We start from the raw sequence: 17,171 nt of genomic DNA, 5'->3' as shown, positions 1-17,171 counted from the left end.
CTTTAGATTAAGGTTTAGATCAATGATGGATCTTTGTATTCGTAAGAATTAACTCTGCCCTAGCCTTCAATTTTTTAAGAACACTACTGGACCCCTGTTCATTTTCCTGGGCTAAATCCATGTATAGCATATTGTCTTGAGGCCATTTATTCGACCTATATAGCTGTATAATTCTCGACTCAAAACTTGACCTTAAGGATGTTAGGCCTAATTCATACCGCAATGCTACTATGGGCAGCGACAGCGGCAGAGTCAAGGCTCCTTTCCACACTCGTCCCTCCCAGTAGTCCCAATCAAGATCCCAAACCTGGGAATCGATGTCAGGCCCATACATGATTGTTGGAATGATTTTACCCTTGTAAAACTTAAGCATGGGTTTCAGTGAGAATTTACAGTATGTGTTTTTTGTTTTGATCAGTTGTGCCGTAAATTGAGCTAGTTTCTCTCCCAGCGTTTTTTTTTTAATTGAAGCCCATTACGATGTGCTGTTAATCTGAAGTACAGATATTTAGTTTTAAGTACGGGCCTAATGCTTACTGTTTCCATAGTGCAGTTAACATACAGGCTTGTTCTGTTTTTTTTTACACATCCTGATGATATTGGTTTTAGTGGGATTAATGATTAACTCATTAGCCAAGGTATAACTGCTTAGGACATCGAGAAAACTTTGGATTCCCTTCTGAGCCATGTCCATAATGAGGATGTCATCAGCAGAGGCCAACCAGCACACCCTTTGCGATCCCACTTTAGGACTCATAAAGGCAGCGCTGTCTAGATGGTTTTTGATATCAACCAGATATGGATTAAATAGGAAAAGTGAACAAATGCATCCTTGCCGCACTCCTCAGCTAGTAGGTATTTTCTTGGATAAGTTACCAGCATCATCACGTCTCACCACTATGTTGGTATCTGCATGTAGATAAACCAAGGTTGCTAGCAAACCAGGTGGAATACCCTAGATATTTAAATTTTCCCATACGAGGGCTCTATTCACCATGTCAAAAGCCTTAGTAAAGTCTATCAGTGCCACGTACAGAGGGGCAGAGCCCCCATACCAGGCATTATCTCTGATAGAATTCACTATAAGGCCATTTAAGTTAGTAGACATGCCTCTCCTAAAATCAATCTGGGCTTAACAAATATATTGTTATTTATTGATTTATTTATTTTAGTTTTTGGGTAGGGCGCTACATGCCCAAAGGCCTCAGAGCGCATGTAGCATCCTACCCAAAAACTGTTCTCATTTGCCCATTTTTCCTTCTTCCTCCAAACAACACCTGCAACATGTTACTACCCTCGTCCAACAGGGAAATCGGTCAATAGCTTTCCAGATTCGGGCGATCGCCCCACTTAAAAATCGGTACAAACGTTGCCCTCCCCGCAGACAACCTGCCTCTTTCAGTGGAGGCAAGATTGGTTTTGGAATCCACGATCTTGTTACCATTTGCTGGGGCTGTGTCAGCAGAATTGGCGGCCATATCTGCAGCTTGTTGGTGCTTTCCAAGTATTCTTGGTATGAGTAAACTCAGAGGTCCATGAGGTCGGAATTCTCGCTGAGGGGGCTAGGCTGAATTTTTATGGTCGAGATGTTTCCTTTTGATTCTTTAGTTACCCTTGAAATGAGCAGCACAAGGACTAGATATCTCCTCCATAGAGCAAAGTCTGAAAGAGAAAAGCCAAATGGAGAAGCAAAATAATGAACTACTGGGAGAGGTGCTTTTATCATTGAAAGGAAATCGGAAAACAAATCCAACAGAGGGAAACCAAGAAAAAACTCGGGAATACTCATTAGATGATACGCCGCTTTCAGATTCGGTGTTGGAAGAATTTCGAAGACTGGCAAATGTTGTAGAAGGAGAGCTGGACATTGGAGAAGGGTGCAAGAAACGCAGCCAGAAAAGGCAAATGTGAAGCAAACAGAGACATACCAAGACTGGCAGTTTCCTAATGACCAAACATCAAGAGGCAGGAGAAAGACAAGGAAACGTCTAGCACGAAGAGAGAGGTCAATGACAGTACTCCCTAAAACAAAGAAAAGTCCAAAAAAAAACAGAAAGAAACCAAGTATACTGGAAAGGCAAAAGAAAGATAAAATTTGCAGGTAAACCCTAAACATTCTGGTAAAAGTGAAGAACAGGACAACCTAATAAGCGATACTGTAAACTTACAAACTCACTTAGGGAAAAACAAAATCAACCAAGAGAAGAGAAATCAGAAGCAAACTAAAAAGACCTCCCAAACGATCAAGAAAGGAAATTCCAACAAGCCCGAAGAAGCTGTAGCAATTACAAAGGCAATCATAGGTTTACAAACCGAGAACAAGGTAGAGGAGGGTTACAATCCAAGGACAAAAACTGAGGAGAGTAGCTTGAATGATCTACCTAATCAAGGGAAATCACAAGCAAAGAAAGAACAATTAGGAGTCCTTCAAAGAAATGCTGATACAAAAGCAATAAAATGGGCCCCAATTTTTCACAATAAAAAGACCTTCAGTCGGGCAAAAAGAGCAATTGTTTGGATAGCAGCGCAACGGTGCTGGGTGAACATAATATAAAAACTGCTCCTATCTTTGAAAAAAAGAGTCAGAAGACCGGCATGGAACCAAGTGCGGTTTTGAAAAATCTGACCATTGCCATATCCCCGAATAAAATAAAAACAAATGTTACCAACGAAGATATTATTCGAAATGGGGAAGGAAAATCGGTCAAACTAAACAGTCCAGGTAAGCGGGATGATACCAGCTTGACTACACAGTCACTATCAAAAACCAGCAAACATATAAATCAAGACAACTTGAAAAAGATGTGCCATTCAAAGAGTTTGGTTAAGACTGGGTTCCAATAGAGGGCAACACAAATCACTAAGTTCGGGCAGTAATCCTGGGCATGACTAAGAAAGTGAAAAATCTCTATTGTTTATCGTCAGAAGACATAGAAAGTGTCAAATTTCCAATGTCACAAGATCACAAGATCCCTTCGTGGTGTAGCTGGTCCTAACGTCAGAAGATGCAAAAGATATCGTGCTACAAGAATCAGTAGAGTTAGAATCTTATGGGTTGGAAGTCTCATGTAATGAGTCAGAAAAAAACATCATCAACAAACAGCAGAATGTACCAACACCAATAAATAAGGGAAGGGAATCTTTGAATGAATGGAATCTGACAAGAGGGGAAAGCAGAGAGATGGAACCAAGCACAAAAGAAAATACCCTTAAACTTCTTCCAGAGATCCTCACGCAAGTGCTGCAGAAGTTAGGACTGGGCACACAGCAACTTTAGAAAAGATGACATAAAGGTTGGTAAACCCATTAAGTATAGAAAGATATACAGTTTTCTTTTTATCAGCATCACAAAAACCATTAGGGCGTCCATCAAGTGGATTACTTATAGCACTTAAGAATCAGATCTTCAAGAACATAGTAGAAATTTGGAAAAATAAAATAGGTTTTCACGCATGCAGAGCAAATACACACTCACAAGGGAAAGCCACAACTTGGGTTAAGATAAACATTTATTGGAATCCCGCCAGCTCAAAACTGGACATCTTCCTGGAAAGTTTGGTCCTATTACTTGAAGCAGTGAAATTGAACTCAGCCTCCAGCAACATCATTTTGGCAGGAGATTTCAATTCAAACTGTCTATACCCACAAAAAGGTGAAGCAAAACAATTGAATACTGGGAAGACACGTAGGGGCAAATCGTGGCAGGACTTTATGCAACGTTGGGACCTTGGAATGGTTAACAGCTCACAGGAGAGTGATCAAGGAACATACACAACATGGCATAGAGGGAAATCATCTTCTGCTCTAGACTTTATCTTTGTCTCCGAAAATCTACATGCCTCACCTTCCCTTCTCGTTCTTAAACGGGATGGGGGCAGTGACCATACCAGACTCAAATTAACGTTCCAAAATATACTAGGAACAAAAACAGAAAGAGATTTGCAGAACCTGGAAGGAAAAAAAGGAAAAATCAGAATCAGAAAGTATAAAAATGAGGGAGTGAAGCTAAACAAGCGGCTGAAAGAGATTCCCGAGTCTATCTGGAAAGAGGAATGTGACCCGCAGAAGTTTAACAAATTCCTATGGTCAACACTGGCTCCTGAAGATCTAGCAGGGAGAGCTAAACAAAAACACCTCCATGCCTTCGACGAAACAACACAAAAAAGAAAAAGAGATCATAGGAAAGCACTGTGAGAAATTAAGAAAATAGAATATTTGGTTGAACAATTGAAAATAGAATTAAAAAGAGAAAAAAACAATTATAAATCATGGTCAATCTCACAAAGGGCAATCCGGATGCAAACAGACGGGGATCACATACTCAACATGCTAAGAGAGAACAACAGCAAAAACTTTTGGAAAGCACTAAATCAATTTGATAGAGGAACAGGGAACTCTCTCTGCAATCTGGTCTCTGAAGAAGACTGGGTTGAATATCTCACTGAAACCTACAAGAGTGAGAGTACTTGCCTTTTCTCGACCAGTCCAGATACACCCTGGCAACTTAACATCAATGGAAAAGAAATATATGAGATCATAATTAACTCCTCAACCTCTAAAGCCTCAGGACTAAATGGACTGACCTATCAGACACTCAAAAAAGAACCAGAACTTTGGTCGAAGTTATTATCTTGTCTCTTTGGGGAAATCCTTAATAAACAAGCATTTCCAACTGCTTGAAAACAGCACTGATAATACCATTCTTTAAAAAAGGTGATCGACGAGCAGCAGCAAATTACAGACCAATAGCACTGCTCGACATTGAAAGCAAAATATTCATGAAACTTCTCCTAAAGCATGTTTCAAAATGGGTAGAAGATTATGAAATTCTATCACGCTTTCAAACAGGATTTCGGAAGGGACATTCGACGTCACTTAATGGTCTGATCCTAAACTTATTGAATGAACAAACAGAGAGTAAAAACTCGCCCCCAATATATGGAGCCTGGATCGACCTATCGAAGGCTTTTGACCAAGTTGAAAGAGTATTACCCTGGCAAAAACTGAGAAGGTGGGGAATGCCAGAAACGTTACTATCAATCTTAGTGGAACTACATAAGTCTACAAATCTAAGAGTCTGCCTCGATGCAATGGGGCACCTATCAGAACTAATAGAGGTAAATAGGGGGGTTAGACAAGGGTGCCTAGGAGCACCACTTTTCTTTAATCTGTTTTTGCCAGACATGGGAGCTTTTCTGGAATCTGCTGCATTTGTCAGTCCCACCTTAAATGGGAGAAAGATCTGTTGGCTGGCCTATGCAGATGATATAGTTCTTCTCGACAGAACACCAATCAATCTGCAACATTTGTTAACAAGACTGAATGTGTATACTGTAATAAACAAACTTACAGTAAATCCTGCTAAATCAAATATTCTTATTTTTAAACATCCACTGACAAGAGTCAAGTGCAGTAACTGGAAACTGGGGTGGGAGGGGGTGGGAGGAATACATCAGAGTTATAGAATTCATAAAATATCTGGGTTACAATATACATGCCCACCCAGCCCAATATAAGGCAGATTCTGAGGTGATGGATAAAGTAACACAAGCTGTAAATTGTCCATTCTACCCTTAGTGAAGTACTACCTAGCAAAAGTGGTACCAGTGATACTTTATGGCCTGGAAGCCAAACCGGGACCCTGGGCAACAAACTGGGAAACATTTGACGGTCGACTTTGGAAAAGAGCTCTGGGTCTTCCAAGCTGCACAGCTATAAATACCCGGAGATTTGAGCTGGGTTTAAAGTCATTGAAGTGTATGGCAGATTGGAAACTGATTTCACTGTTTCGAGAAATAATTATGGGCAAGGAGACAACACTACATGGAGATCTTAGGTCTCTAAAATTGCAGGGTAAGTCATCTCTCTTGACCATATTGGGGGTAAAAGTTTCAAAGGCACTGACAAAAATTGAGCTTGATGTGGATTCTCTGATTTCAAACCCACTTAAAATCAAAAGAAAGTTGGAACTTTTGGACTGGATCGAAAACGATCGAAAATGTCAGATCGGACCCAATCCAAAGTGCTTTTTTGAGGAGGGAAAACAAGTTTGGTTGTCTTTCGCGTTATCTAATGAAGTTTCCTAATAGAAACCTCTGCTCAAATTTTCTCAGAATGAGATTACATCTGATTCATTGCGGTGCAATTTTAGAAAAGCGAAAACAAGGGATTAAAGCAAAGAAATTGTGTACCATATGCATAAACCCTGCCAAGCAAACATTAAACCATTTGTTAATGGACTGCGAAGGTTCATGGACACATCGTCTAAGACTTTTTAAGAACTTTGTGCGCAGAGAGGAAGACATCATATCAGATTCTTTTTGGGACAGACTGGTTTCTGGCACAAACGCCGCTCTGTCATCGGCTGCTTTACAGGTGTTAATAAATTGCAAAATAGTCATTTAATCTGTAAAATCCAGGAAAATAGATCATCACAATAATATGCACCTTGACGGTATTTGAAAAGTGGCAGGGTTTTTGGCAATGAAAAGGATTGTTTTAATTTTGTAAAACTGAAATAATTTGTATCATTTGCTTGTTTTTTTGGTTTCTTTTTGCAAAGGTTCATTGAGCCAAACAAATAAAAAGAAAAAAAAAACTACATAATAACCCATCAATTTTAGATTAAAATCTTGGACTACTACCTCTTTACCTTGTACAGTTCCTGGATAGTAGAGGGTGAGATTCTTTGCTGAGATTCCGCCTAAATCCTTTGCCCTCAGGTGAAATCCTGCCTAGCAGGCAATTGACTGGATCAACAAGTAATTTATGTCCTCTTTGCAATCTAAGTGTAAAGCCATCGCTATATCACATGATGATTAAATGTGTAGGAACTCGAGACCAGAGGGTTCAAAGCATCTCTAGATTTGTTGATTGGCCGGGTTTGTTAGACTCTAGAGATTTTTGCCACCGCTTATCCTTAGGGCACAACATCTTTTAATCTATGGAACATTATAAATTGCTGAACATTTTAAAACTATATGGAAACTGACCCTGTGAACTAGTCGTCTGAAGGCTAAAATTCAGAATAATGGAATTGTATGTTGTATGAACCGTATTATTTAAGTTGTAAAGTGTATTTTGGGAAAAGTCAAATATTTGAATGTACCACAATATTGAATAAAATAAGAAAGGGGAAGGAAGTGGGTAAGTAGCGATGCCATAACCTTGTGGAAAAGGAAATAGACAACTTGCAGAGATTACACCCGCTCTGTTTCACACCCTCGCCGAAAAGAGCTGGAAGGCTGATCTAAAATTCCAAGCCCAGATTCAGGAGAAAAAGATGACAGTCATGATCACTTCTCTTAAGAATGAAGTCAAAAAGCTTGGCACTATGCCGGAACGAATAAAAAAGCTACAGATGCCAACATCGAGGGTGTCAAACAAGATCCTCTCCAGCCCACAGCTGATGCTAGAGAGGAGGATGTCTTCATCCTGAATCGAGCAGACTGTTTCACCACATCCCATCGTTAAGACTCACCAACACAGAAGATATCAAAATAATTGAATTGCCAAAGGAAAGAAAATTAGATAAGGTGATTATGCACCTGACCTCCATCGCAATTAAATCTGTATTACTTGAAGCGGCTCACTTATTCCTCTCACTGGGCTTCGAAATAATGGACCTCTACAACTCTGCAAAAACGGTATGGATCACCTGGAACGTTGTGGATAACTAAATTGCTCCAGTCAAGGAGAACAAATGCTCAAAACCAACCTACGATCCTATATTGAGAGTCCCAGTGGAGAGGAAGATGGAGAAAGAGCAGTGGTTGACAGTCCAAGAAGAGCCAAGATGGAAACAAAACAATAGAATACAAGTCACAGTTGACTGCAACCAGGGTTCTATGAGCAGGCACATTGAAGATCTAAGCCTCACCATTAACATCAGCCAAAATCCTGACTGCGCTCGTCTACCTGTGCCGGGTCCTGTGACAAGAACCAAAAGTAATTAACAACTAATCCAAAGAGAAAGAGAGCAATGGACGTTTGGCTCCTGGAATGCGAGAGGACACACGCATCTGTTAGGAGAAGTTTTTGATGTCCTCTGTCTTCAAGAGACATGGCTACAATCTGCCCCAATAGCAGCTGGCTTATATGCTTCTTGAACCTGGCTTATAAGGGCCTAAGAGGAAGACCAGCATCAGGATTGTTTACAAAGGAGAGGGTGGACCATGATGATAAACAAAATACTGAACCCATTCGTCCAGTCACTCCTACTCCATAGAGAGGCTCCTCATCTTAAATGTCTACTGGAACTGAGAGTCGATCTTCACTGAATCACTCATAAATTCAGTGCTGACAACAATTGATGATGCTCATGCCCACCACAATGATCTCGCCATTGTTTCTATGTGGGGACTTACATTTTTCCCACTGTATCCCCAAAAGAAAAGACATCAACCTCGGGACTGGTGCCACAACCAAGGTCAAGAGCAGAGCCAACAAATGGCTGGATGATATGCAGATGAGGGACTTACAAATGCTAAACGGATAAATGGATGGGGATATCCCTGCTGCAACGACCTGGTTGAATGGCCTGGTACAGAGGCTGTTTGACTACTTCTTTATCACAAATAAGCTGATAAGTCTCTGAAAATTGAAAAGATCCCAAATATTGACCATGCACTAGCCAAAATGACATGTGACATGGCCCTGATGCGCAGGCATGACGTCTGGCAATGCACAATTGAAGTGATACAAGGCAGGAACCGCCTGCGCATGAGCCCACCTTTGGACACTAACTATACCGCACTACTGATGGAATTCAGAGCAAGTAGAGATTTCTCAGATGATACCTCCTTACATCATTTTATGTTTTGAACGTTGCACCCACCACCCTAACAGTACATCATAATAAACCATGAAGCTCCATAAACATGGGGCTTATTAAATTTAAGAACACACATTTTTTGTGTTTCTGAGATTTAACATATTTTCTGAATGCCCACAGCAATGACTGTTCACCTGTGCTAGTAGATTAGTTACTGATTAAAGGAGTGCCTATTCTATCACAAAGCAAACCTCTGGACAACACCTTGAGAACTGAACTCAAACGCAAGTGTAGAGCAGCAGAACGGAAATGGGTGGCCTCAGTTGCACCCTCCGACAAACTGGCCTGTGGCCTTCTCTAAAGGGAACATAGACTCTGCATTCGATCCAAGAAAAGAGTCCATATTAAAACAAAGCATCCAAACACTACAGAAAGAGGTGATGAACTTTATCTGGGGGGGGGGGAGAAGCCGAGGTTTCCTAAGAAAGTATTATTTAGGCAACAGGTCCTGGGGGGTTTGGGGGTCCCCGATTTCCGTAGATACCTGTGGGCGGCACAGGTAGCCCCTATGCTGCAATGGTCTGCGGTGGAGACGCCGAACCAGTGGGTCTCACTCGAACGTGTGGCAACCAAGATGGCCCTGGGGGGGCTGGGCTTCCTCGCCATGCAACATAGGGAAAAAGGGGGTCAACTGTTGGAATCAACCAGAGCTACAGTATGGTACTGGGACAGGGTCCTGAGAAACAAGAAGATCAAAGGAGGGGGAGGGTCTCTTATGCCTATAGCTAATAACCCGGAATTTACCCCTGGAACACATGCTAACTTTTGGACTAATTGGGGTGGTAGGGAAAACAACACGGTCCTAAGAGATCTCTATGCAAATGAGATATCCCTAACATTTGAAGAATACAAAACCAGGTTCACCATCCCGGAACAAGAATGATTCCATTATGTTCAACTCAGGCACTGGGTCTCAAACGCGAGGGAAAAGGAAGGGGCAATCAGGAACCCCACAGGAGTGGAGTTAACTATACAGGAAGGTCATTCAGATAAGGGAATAACTAGATTATATCGCCTGTTGGGGGAGGGAGACCCAGAGGAAAGGCTTGCTTATATGCAGAAATGGGAGGCTAATCTGGGAAGATCAATTGATTGGGACACATGGGGCCGCATTTGGCATAGAGCCACAAAAAGTTCTAAATGCACTCTGATTAAGGAAGCAGCCTATAAACTTTGTCTTTGATGGTACATGACACCCACACGCATGCATGCCATTAATCCAGAATACCCGCCTGAGTGCTGGAGGAACTGTGGACAACCTGGGGATCTTATCCATATGTGGTGGTCCTGCCCACTAGCGGAAACCTACTGGAAAGAGATTTTAAGTCACATTAAAGACATAACCGGCATAGAGCTCCCCTTTGACCCGCTGGTAGTGCTCTTGGGAGAAGCAGTAGAGGGTTGCTATGCAAACTCAGGGCCAAAGGCCACCTTAATTACGCATATGTTGAGTTCAGCCAGAATCACAATTGCCCAGGCATGGAAATCTAAAGATGGACCAGTGGTAGCCATGTGGTGAATACGGCTATGGGGGGTGATGGCCATGGAGAAGGTGACTGCTTTGGCCCACAGCTCTTACTCTAAATACCTGAATACTTGGCTACCGTTGCACAAGTTCACAGATGACAGAGAGCAGATGTATTATAAACCCAGATTGCTCCGTGCAATACCTGTTATCTGATAAAACTGAATACTAGACTTGAAGGGATCCATCGGACATAACAAGACAGTATCAAGTCACTTCTTCACCTTAAATTGGGGGAGGGTTGTTTGGGGAGGGAGGGAAAGTTTAACATTTACATTTTCTTTTTTCTTTCTCCTATGTTGTTATTATAAATGAGCACTGGCATTGAAATATACTGAAACCCCGGGTCGGGGCAAAGAAGAAGCGACATGTAAGAAGTATTACAGATATGCTACTGATCTGTTATCAAACGTACGCATACCTATGATGCTCTAAAACTTAAATAAAGTTGTTAAAAAAAAGCATCTCTTTGGCATCTAACAACGTGGCTGAACTTTTCAAAGTCTGTAAGGAACTGACAAACCCTTCTGCAGCCTTATCTTCCACTGCGCTCACCCAAGCCCTCTGTTCGGCATTGGCATCACATTTCACCAAAAAAACCTTGGACATCCGTTCCTCTCTCACTCCTTCACCCACACATGCACCATCATCTTCCGAGCCCTCTTCAGCCTCTCACACTCTTCCCCCTCTACCTTCTCCTTTTCCCCTATCACACCTGAGAAGGTTACTTGGCTAGTCTGGTCTATGAAAGCCTATTCCAAACAAGTGGAACCATGTCCTTCCAAAACTATCAAGAACAACAGTGATACTCTAGCTCCAGCCTTGACAGACCTCTGCAACCTCTCCCTCACCTCTGGAGTTAGTCCCTCATCTCTCAAACACTCTCCGGTGCGCCCACTACTCAAAAACCCTTCTGCCGACCCTTCTGTCCCGGCAAACTATTGCCCTTTTTCTATCACTCCTTTCCTGGGATAACTACTGGAGAAGTTGGCTATCTCTCAGCTTACCCTCTACACTGAATCTGTTGATTGTCTCCACAACCATCAGTCTGGCTTCAGAGCATCCAGAGGCAGGAAAACCTCTCTCCTGAACACCCGTGAAGACCTGCTCTCAAATGTTAACTCTACCTCTCCTTCTGTTCTCATTCTCCTTGACCTTTCCTCTGCATTCAACACAGTAAACCATAATAACGTGATGAATCATCTCCATGATACCCTGGGCATCACTGATGAGGCCCTAGCATGGCTTAGCGCCTTTCTCTCTGACCGTCCATCCCAGGTGGAACTAGGCCCTTTTCTCTCTGCTATCAATCTCTCTACTTGTGGAGTCCCAAGGGATCTAACCTATCCCCTGGTTCTTCAATATCTACACGGCCACCTTGGCCCATTTGATCTCTTCCTTCACTTCCAACTTTCATAGTTATGAGGATGACACTGGGCTCTCCTTCAAGCTACCTCAGCTTCTTCCTCCTCCTCGGTCATTCATGACTGTCTGTCCGCAAATTCAGTCCTGGTGTGCAGCCAATGACCGCTCCTTTAATGTCTTTAAAACAGAGATTGTTCTCATTGGGACCCCTGCTCCTGTTGTCCCACTCTCACTTTGGCTGGCCTCCCTTGGCCCTGCATCCTCACCCACCAGTGAAGCAAAAAACCTGGGGGCCATCTTCAATTCCACTATATCCTTCTCCTCACACATCTCAGATATATTCAAGAAATCCCACTACCAGTTGCACCTCCTCCAAGGTATCCTACCTATTCTCACTCTCCCCCAGATACTCCTTGTCTCTGGAGCCCTGGTTCTTTCTAGACTTGACTACTGTAACAGTCTATTTCTCAATCTCCCTACTTCTACACTCAGACCTTTACAACTCATCCCGAACAGAACCACAAGAGTTATCCTTGGCCTCAAGCCCAGGGACTGCATCTCTCCAGCACTGAAATCCCTCCACTGGATCCCCGTGGCAGCAAGGATCAAGTACAAGACCCTCTGAATAGTTCACATGGCTTTCTGGGGCCGGGGCCCACACTTCTTACAACTCACTCTTCCTAAATACACTCTAGAGCAATCTGGTCATCCTCCTCCAACTCTCTGAGAGTGAGCTTCTTTTTCCAAACAGAGACTTGGAGTAGATCCTTATCCTCTGCAGGTGCCACCCTCTAAAAGGGTCTCCCTGCCTCTGTCTGTCTCGAGCTGGATCTCCTTAAATTCCAGAAACTGCTCAACAACTTCCTCTTCGCCTCTGCCTCGACTCTACCTCTCCCCTGCTAACCTCTGCCTTCTACCTGCCACCACCTCCTTCTACTCAGCTTGCTCTCTGATTACCTGGCTCACCTCAGAACCTTTCAGGTCCCAGGACCCACACCAGTCCCTGCACTTGCCTCCGGGTCCCCACACTACTTGCCCCCGCACAACACAATTCCCTAAGAGACAACCCTCTGCACTATCCCAGCGTCATGGACCGGCGCACTCCCTTCACCCAACACCCACACTTCCTGTCTGCCAGTTATATGATCTGAATGCACCTTACCCAGTAGGTTTGTTGTCTGTCAGTTCCTGTCTACCCTTGCCCCTTTGCATTATGCACCTGAAACACTGTGTCAGGGACACATTACTAAGGCACAATAACCTGCCCATATCCCCTCCTATCCTAACTGCTGGTCATGCACTGCATTATTGTCAGTTTGCAATGCTTGTACCGTTCTCCTCCCTGCCAGACCTTTCCCCCCCCCATTGCCCCAACTACTAGCTAACACTCTTGAATTTGCAGAAATGTTGTCAGGCATAGTATGCTTATTATTATTGTATATCATTATGACATTTCCAAGGCCTTATGAATTATGGTATCCCCTGTTCCCCTCATGTCTTGGAGCACTTTGAAGCACTCATTTGGTGTATAAGCATTTTAAAAATAAACAATGCAATACAATGCAACTCTGGAGATGCACTGGTCAGATCCACAAGATTCCATCGCATTTACATTTTCAGGGGTATACATAAACATATAAAACAATGGTCATGTGCTTTTCACTTCACAAGAACTAAATAATGCATGTCTTATAAACCAGTTAAATCAATGTTCATAATACATAATATTCATTAACTTATGATTTTCTTGCATAATATTAGAAAACACTTTATGGGTCATTTATGTGACATGGCAGAACAATGGAAGACTGTGTTGACTATTTGGTTTCAGCATTCACCATTTGCTTACCCCCAAATGTTGCCCAACAACAAAGATGCCTGCATACTCAGGATATGACAGTTGCATTGCTAAATCAGACTTCTCTGTCTTCTACAGTGTCTTTCTTCTAACTCCTCTGTCATCCACAGTGTCCAAATAGTATTCTTGGTAGCATCCATGATGCCTTTCTTCTTGGAACAATAACATCACAGCTTGTCGTTTAGGAAATTTCTTTAAAAACATGTAATATTTGGTTTTGCTGATGTCCGGTTAATAAACACATTAAATCATATAGGAGATGAGATTACTAGTACAGAGTTCCTATTGATAATGTTGATAATATTGTTTAATTATGTTGTGCAAGGTACTACACCCATAGTTTAGGCTAAGTACCACAAGGCCAGTGAGGCTCCCGAGGGAAAATACACACAGACAGCATACTGAGTTAAATAACACCTGCTGATTTTGCCCACTCGAGATTATTTTGGATCAGACCACTGACTTGGAGATCCTTTCTCAGTCCTTAGGGGCACAACACGTCCCCTCCGAGCACATGTGGCCGTGCAGTTTGACCAGACTGGAGGAGAGCCCAGTAGCTTCATAGGGTGCTGGTTGGTGATCAGCAAGGGTGTTGAAGGTGAGAGTCATTACTAACCACTGCAGGGGGAAAGGGAAGTGCTGTGACAGGAGTGCCCTATGTGAAGAAGCATCACAAGGTGATTTGAGTGGGACAATATATATAATGTCAGAGCCTTTTGTGACTCCATCCAGAAATGAATAAGAGCCCAGCAAAACTGAAGCAAACAAACAAAAACGGATGCTTTGACTCCCATCTGCTGCAGGAGCAGCATGACAATCCTGTTTCCTCTGTCTCTTGGCACCACGCATCTCCCTTATCATCAGGAGATGCTGCAGATCACCCCATCCTCGTGTTTGAGTCATGTGGTCTCTATTCATCGGTGTGGTCTCCCCTCTTGTGCACCTGATTCGACTCCACCTGTCTTGCTGCTAGCCTGCCATATGAGTTTGTTGTGCATCATGCAGTTTCTCTTTCCTTCTCTCTCTCTCCCCTTCCATCTCTCTGCTCTCTCCCTCCATGGTACTTTTCAGCTCCCTATCTACTCTAACTGCTACTCTATCACCTACCCTATCTCTCTTTCGAAGTCTGGAAGGAAAACATTCAAGAAAGATCTCCTGGTCTTATATCCAGACCTGCCCATTGCTGAAACCTATGTCAACACTTCTTCCAGGAAGACTGTCATTGACATCATCTTTGTCGATCCCTCTGTGGACCTTTGGATTCCCCATATGGTCTCAGTTCTCTCTCCCTTTTCTTCTTCACCCATTAATGGAGGATCCCGATGGGAAGTACTCTTGGAATACTTCCCATCCTGTAGGGGTATCGTTAATGTCTACCATAATGGCACTAACAGGGTCCAGGGCTATCAGCCCAAACTTCTCCTTCTTGATAGCCATGTTCCGTGTCTCATAAACTTCCTCCCTTCTCCTGCCACTCTTCCTTCTGCCACCCCTCTGGCCCCTTCGCCACCACTGACGGGCGTAACACATTCCTGTACCCCTCCTCGGAAAACCTTCAAAGGTGGCAAACAGCTCCATCTAGCAGCCATTACTATTTGCCCTGCCATTTAACACTCCCCAGATTTCGGCCACCTCGTTGAAGACTTCAAACCTGATGTCCTTGCTCTCACCGAGACGTGGTTCACTGTCAGCTGTGTCATTATTTTGGACACACTCCTCGCTGAGGGCTACGAGATCCTCTCTAAACCCAGACCTAACTGGTATGGAGGGGAGTGGTCCTGATCTTCCCTGAATGGGTTCCTGCTACTATCATACCTATTCACACCTACTTTTCCTTTGAATGTCTCATCTGCATGCTTGGTGTCTCTCCAATCCGTTCCCTGACTCTTTCCACCATCTACAAGACCCCTGGTCCGGTCTCCCTCATTCTTTCAGAGTGGTATGACCTCTCCTCTTCTCTCCTGGCCTCCGCCTCTAAGCTTCTCTTCCTTGGAGACTTCAATATTCACCTGGACTCCCCTGATTCGGCCCCTGGACTCTTCTGCAGCCTCTGTGACTCTATTTCCCTCATCATTCTTCCCTCTGGTCTGACGCACTCAGCTGGACACACCTTGGATACTCTCATCTCAGCAGACATCCCCATCTCCAACCTTCTCACTACTCCTCTCTCCTGGTCCGACCATGCTCTCCTGTCCTCTCACCTGGATCTATTGGGTTCCCTGGTCAAGCCACTGCCCACACTGCCAGTCTCCTTCTCCGTTTTTCAACTGATGAAGCGAGTGTCAGTTGCTGCTTTTGCTGCCATGTTCATTCCCCCTCCCACTCTGGCTACTGACTCTTACACTGACAAAGCCCTTGCTAACTTTCATCTCTCTATCTTCAACACTCTGGACATCCTTGCCCCTGTCATGAGAATCTGCATGAAGCCTGCTTCCAGGCGCAACACCTGGTATAATTCTGACCTAGCCTATCTGAAACGCAAGTGCAGAGTTGCTGAGCGGAAGTGGCAGGCTTCGAGCACATCCTCTGACAGACTGGCCTGCCACCTGCTCCAAAGGCAATACAGACTCTATATCTGCTTGAAGAATATGGACTATATCCATAGCCTGCATCACTGGGGCCACTAACAACACTGCAGAACTGTTCAAAATCTGCAAGGAACTTGCCAATCCCACTGCAGTATCCATTTCTCCTAGGCCATCCCTTACCCTCTGCACTGCACTGATTTCTTACTTCATAACCAAAACTCAGGAAATCCTGTCGTCACTCTCCTCTACACCCCTCCCTTCTCCATCACCCACTCTTTAGCCTCACTTGGCCCCCTCTTTCCATCCCTCCTACTTTCCTTGTTGCTGACCATACCACCGGATGAGGTTGCTAGACAAGTCCCCTCTATGAAAGCCTACTACAAACAGGTGCTCCCTTCCCCCCGACAGGACTATCAAGGACAACATTGCCTCCATTGCACCAGCCCTGGCTGATTTCTGCAATCATACCTTTGCCACTGGCTCGTTCCTGCTACCCCTCAAGCACTCTTTTGGGCACCCTCTCCTCAAAATGTTTTCTACAAACCCCTGCTCCCAGCTAACTACCGCCCTATTTCTGAGTAAACTCTTAGAGAAACTGCTCATCTCCCAGCTGATCCACCACACTGAATCTGTTGGTTGTCTCCACGACCACCAGTCTTGCTTCAGTGCATCCATAGGTATAGAAACTGCACTCCTGAACATTTGTGAAGACTTGCTCTCATACCTTGATTCCAACTCTCCTTCCATTCTCATCCTTCTTAACCTTTCCTCTGCCTTTGATATTATCAATCATGCCACCCTTATAAATCTGCTCCATGATACACTTGGCAGCACGGACCTAACACTGGACTGGTTAACCTCCTTCCTCTCTGATTGACCATCCCAGCTTCAACTGGACCCTTTTCTCTCCCCATCACACTATCTACCTGCTGTGTCCCTCAGGGCTCTATCCTCTCGCAGTGGCTCTTCAACATCTACCTTGCCCCTTTTGCCCATTTGATCTCCACCATCTCTCCTCACTTCCAGTTCTATGCACACCACACGCAGCTCTACGTCATGCTG

The sequence above is a fragment of the Ambystoma mexicanum genome, chromosome 4q (genome assembly GCF_040938575.1).
Source record: "Ambystoma mexicanum isolate Mex_15411 chromosome 4q, UKY_AmexF1_1, whole genome shotgun sequence".
Taxonomy (NCBI): Eukaryota; Metazoa; Chordata; class Amphibia; order Caudata; family Ambystomatidae; genus Ambystoma; species Ambystoma mexicanum.
Note: the sequence above shows the minus strand (reverse complement) of the source record.